Raw genomic sequence first — 6,076 nt, 5'->3', positions numbered from 1 at the left:
GTGTGAGACACTGCCATATCTCTTGATGAAACGTATCTCTTGCGTTATCGAAAATTTAAGCTGCACGGTAAGATAAAAATTGCTTAGAGGTGTTCTTATTTTACTATGTGAACAATGAGGTATCAACGTCTCGAAGATAAATCACGTACATTTTGATTGTAAAAATAAATGGGTTCTGTTCGCTGGCGTCAATTAGTCAGTCAGTGAGTCAACATGCAGTGTAACGGTTGCAACAACTTCTTCACTCCCTTGTGGTGTAAGGCATGTATGCGTTCTGATTGGGTGAGGGAGCGCTACCGTTTGGGGAGAAACGAAAATGTACAAATAGTACGACCTTTGATCAGAAAGCTTCCCAGAGTAGTATTTGTGGCACCTCAGTTACGTAGAGAGTACGCCGTTATGGTGGCAACCAGCTGACTCGGAGGTAGAGGAATATACTAGAGCCCGATTTACTCCCAATCCTCTCTGGATTGCGATAAATACAACTAATAATTGTCGGGTGATATAGATCGTACCACCCCGCTCTTAAGGTAAGTTTCCTTTTTGTTTTCCATAATTTCCTTACTGCGCTTATAATCTATTAATTAATTTATCGCTTATCTTAATGACAAGGAGGAAAAAAAGGACAAGGGGAATAACGTGTCGTCACGCCACACTATACATTTTATCAATTCTTTATATTTTTTTCATATAATTTTTCTTATTTCCTTATAATTTTGTCAAATTTTTAATTTTTCAAATATTTTTATAACATTTTAAAAATAAATATATAAAATATTAATAAAAAAAATTACTATAATATTATTATTATTTCCCTCTCCTTGTCACACTATTTCTTATCCTTTAGATTAATAAGAAACACGTGTGATTAAGAGCGTAAAGTATAAAATAAGCCGCGTATGGGAGAGCACGAGCAAGGATAGACCGCGAGTATGGGGGAAGAAAGATGGCGCATCGCCATGCTACATCGCAGCGTCCGCTGTATCAAAGATATAAAATAAATGAAAAAATTAAAATTAAAATTAAAATTATTATATACGTTTTGTCACGAGTGGCGAAAGCCACCGCTGACGAAACAACTAATTACCAAACACAACTTGTTTATATTACGCCACCGGTATCGGTAACGCTGACCTCACGACACAGTAACCGATACCGGGAACGCTAAACAAGCGACCTTCGCGAGTAGACAACAGATCTGCCGAGTCGGCAAGGCCAGATCGGCCGGCTCTCCAATAAATAGAGAATCAACGACGTAATGGGAGGACTCAGGTTAGAGCACGCGACAGTACCGCGTCGCGTTCGGTACCATCGTATCTATCTCGAATAATAGACAGTGTAACCATCTATAATAATAAACTTTATTATTAACCGTACACGAGTGTTTGATTCAATCGTCTCCAATCGACGGGCTCCTACCAACGACTCCGAGAAAAGAACGCATAACAGTTTTTTATACTAATAGATTGTAAGTCAAAATGGCTTGAAGTAAAATTAATAGAAGATAGTACCAACGCGAAGAAGACTATTACGCGTTAAAAAAAAATATTTGCAGTTTTCGGTTTGCCTATTAAGTTAGTATCAGATAATGGATCACCTTTCGGTTCCATAGAATTTGTTAATTTTTGTCAAGCTAATGATATAACATTAGTAAAAGCACCACCTTATCACCCGCAAAGTAATGGAATCGCGGAACGAGGAGTACAAATGATAAATAAAGGCTTGTCAAAAGCTCTTTTTTACGAATCAGAAGAGAACGTCAGCAAAAATATAATAGTCTCTCGTTTGCTGAACTTTTTGTTTACTTATAGATCGACGCCGTCAAGTATTACGGGTATATCTCCAGCACAAGATTTTTTTCAAGTTCGCCTGAAAACGAGATTTAATCTTACCAAACTTTCATGTTACAGAAGCAAATTAGGAAAAAGGATTATTTTATCAAAGAACATACGTCCATTTAATGTAAATCAAAACGTCTATGTTAAAAATATTCAAACCAAATTGTGGCAGGGAGGGAAAGTAATAAAAATTTTAAGTCATTGTACATATCTGGTGCAAGTAGGAGGTTATGTAAAATTCGTACATGCAAACGATATAAGACCAAATATAAATAATAATGGAGAACTAACAAGGAACAAATCAAGAAGAAAGTCTAGTTTTCAATTGTCCAATACCTAGCAGTAATACATTAAATGATAATAATACTGTAATTCTATGTACACCATTGTTTGATGCGGTAATCTCAAAAATTAGACCGAGACTTTGAACAAGAAAAAGAATCAGCAGAAATGATTCCAATTAGAGAGGAGGAAAATAAGAAGACTGTAGAGCCGTTCACATTTAAAGATATAACAATAGTTACTCCAAAAGTTTGTAAAACGACTCGTTCGGGGAGGATAGTAAAATCACCAGTAAAACTAAATTTATAATTATCATAACTCTACTGTTACTAATAATTATATATATATATATATATATATATATATATATATACAGGGTGTCATAAAAAAAGGGTCACATATTTTGATAGCAGGTAGTATTGATCAAAACAAGAAGAAAAGGTCTAATTAACATGGGTCCTAAAACTAATATCTTCAAAGATACAAGCTATTTTGTTATTCGAGCTCTTTGTCATTTTCTTATTAGTCGTGTCATCTTTAGAATGTCTCCTGATATTTACATTTGCAATAGATACTACAAGTCAAACAACATTGCGTAGGTCTTGACGAATGTGAGCAGCCCTAGTAAACAAAAGAGTGTTTACTGCTGTTGCTATACGAGAGTTCGTCAGTACGAGATTAATCGTCTCAGTCAGCATTAAAATTTTTTGTTTTTTGTAAAAAAAGGAGTTTTTATTTTGTTATCATATGTACATACATTTAGTTTCTTTATTTCAGTTTTTTTTATAGAAGATTAATGATTACATTTCATATTAAAATAAAAATTGTTTCTTTATCTCTCTTTGTTTATTTTTTATTTTTTAAGGCATCTAGAAAAAAGATATCCCTATTGTACCCCACTCTCCCCTACTCCTTTGTTCATTACATTCTAAAGATGACACGACTAATAAATAATGACAAAGAGCTCAAATAACAAAATAGCTTATATCTATAAAGATATTAGTTTTAGGACCCATGTTAATTAGACTTTTTCTTCTTGTTTTGATCAATACTAGCTGCTATCAAAATATGTGACCCTTTTTTTATGACACTCTGTATATATGGGACGTTTCGCGTTAAACGGGCCACCCCTTCCTTCCAAAAATTAACGCAACGGAAAAAAACGTTTAAGGTCTCTAAATATTCGTATACTTGTGTAGTTTCGAATGGAACGTGGCGATTTGAAAAATTCAATATGGCGGCTGAAATATGGCGCCTGAAATCCACAAAAGTCACGAATGATCTTACATTATTTTCGATTAAAATGCGAAAACTTGACAAATCGGCTTGAAAATGATTACTATAAGGTTTTCGAGGTCGTTGATTACGAATCTGGAGACAAAATTACAAAATTCAAAATGGCGGATTTAAAATGGCCGGATTTGGAAACAGTACATAAAAGGTGAGTATTATAATTGTTGTGTATTATCGATTCTAATACTCTATAATGACCATTGGTTCAATGGCACCAGAGTATCGCATTACTTGCAATTTTTTTCCTTTAATGACAAGGAAAGCATGCCCACTTTGGATTTTCATTACTTGCGGAGCTTCAGAAAATCGTTTCGCAAGAAATTTCTGAATTTTTATATGTTTCTCTTTGTTGCAATAGAAAAATTTGATATTATTAAATTTCTTTTTTGCCCATTCAAAAAGATCTGCTGAGTTTAAGATGACTTCTGTTGATTTAGCCTGAAGACTTGCACGGGTAGCTTCCCTCTTAAAAATGGCGCCAACACTGTCACAAGCTCCTTTGCCATGGGCTGTGGCATAACAGTGCCATTCTGCTTCTATTCCAAAATCTTTTTTATGATGGATGAAATTACTCATCTGATATTTATTTTTATAGTGCTGCTTTGCGCCATCAGTAACGTAAATAATTTTTTTGAACAGACTTTTCTGATTTCGGGAATAAGTATTTCTTGCATCACGTACACAGCAGCAGTGTCACGTGTTGTACAATTCGATAACAGTACAATGCTTTTGTGTAAAACTTCTTTTTCATTTGTATAATAAAACAACACAGGATGAACAGTACATTGATCATTATTATAATGAAATGCTTGAGCAGCATCTTGAGCGACATAAGCCTAATTTTCTGAGAAATCACATTGGACTAGTACTTTCTCTGGTCGCAAGCTATTCTTCCGCTCTGACACATACTTCGATTGATTTTTTGAAATAAAATGATGAGGTACTAATTTCTCTAAACGAGTACATAATTGAGAGACGAAATCGTCTGTAGAAAGGCATTCTTTTATCAGAGTGCACCTATCAGTCAATTGCCACGTGCTGAAGATGATTTCTGAGATGCCTCTTTGTTGTAAAAGTTTAGTAATGTAATCAGAGAATCTTCCAATATCAGGGCAAGACTCGCAATCTCTTAAATAGCAGGCATGTGTTGGTGTTTTACATACGACAAATGGAAAACAATCTTTGAAGTTATTTACTGGATTTTTCAAGTTATTTGTCAATCTTTTTATATTAATAGCATCAAGCATCGCTTTAAAGTTTTGATGATCGGTACAAACACATACACTGTGTGTATCTCTTGCCCCTGCGAGTACACAGTATTCGGGTCTAAGCTCTGAAAATCTAGTCAAGCCGATTGGATGCTCAGGATTCAGTTTTTTAAATTCGATATGCAGAGATTTCACATCACTAAGTAGTAATCGTTTCTGTATCTTTTTTTTGTGGTCATCAATCTTAATAGTAACTGTCTCTTTTTTATGTGGCATAATTTGGCTGTTAATATCATTCTCGTAGAAGTCGGTAACTTTCTTTACAGTATTTTCGGGTAAACATTTTCATTGTCTCAAAGCTGGCATCGCTAAAACACCTTCCGATGCCCTCAATTCCTTAGCGTTTTCTGCCATTCTCCGAGATGTTCCAAATTCCTCAGCTATTTTACGGATACTCCAACATTCAGGAGCAATCGTAAGTATTGCGACACGACATGGATCATTTTTATCTAAGTTAGAAAACTTTTCTTTAAGTCCATTCATCATCTCTTCCAGTTCTTCTTCTCTAGACGAACATTTTTTCTTGTTTCGAGATACATCTTTCAGTTTATCTTCTCTAGACGAACATTTTTTTTTGCTTGGAGATACATCTTCCAGTTCATCTTCTATAAACAAACATTTATTTTTGCTTGGAGATACATCTTCCAGTTCATCTTCTCTAAACAAACATTTTTTTTGCTTGGAGATACATCAACATCTTTATCAAGCATTATTCTACACTTTGCACAAATTTTTGCACCCTCTCGTAAATCTGGAAATTTTTGTACTATATTTTTTGAAATTGTCCGCAAATTTTTACCAACATGCCCATTACCTTTGAAAGGATTTATGCATCTATCCGATCGCACCCCGCTTTCTTGAAAAATCAAGGCCTTTTTAATTCTGGACATGTTATTTTAATAAGACAGATGGTAAAAAAAGGAATATTTGAAAGTGATACAAATCAAACACTGTCAATTAATCAAATAACTAAAAACAACATAGAACCACAAAAACAAAAGATTTTAATACATTTAATACAAATAGCTCTAAAAAGAACTGGTTGAAATGTAATCCTGAAAAGGACTTGATAAGGTAAGAAAAAAGCACCGATGCGAAAATAGAATAAACATATCCGTAATTTTAAGTTACACAGTTACTTATATTTAAGGCTGCAATGTTGTAACTTTTCTTACGAGAAAGCTCGCCTCCTAGTGGACTTGAGCGTAACTATAGCTATTTACTATAGGTAGTTATGAATCAACAGAAGCCATCTTGAACTTAGCAGATCTTTTTGAATGGGTAAAGAAGAAATTTATTAATATCAAATTTTTCTATTATAGCAAAGAGAAACATATAAAAATCCAGAAATTTCTTGCAAAACGATTTTCTGAAGCTCCGCGAGTAATGAAAATC

The sequence above is a fragment of the Solenopsis invicta genome, chromosome 4, assembly GCF_016802725.1.
Source record: "Solenopsis invicta isolate M01_SB chromosome 4, UNIL_Sinv_3.0, whole genome shotgun sequence".
Classification (NCBI taxonomy): domain Eukaryota; kingdom Metazoa; phylum Arthropoda; class Insecta; order Hymenoptera; family Formicidae; genus Solenopsis; species Solenopsis invicta.
This window is presented reverse-complemented; position numbering follows the sequence as displayed.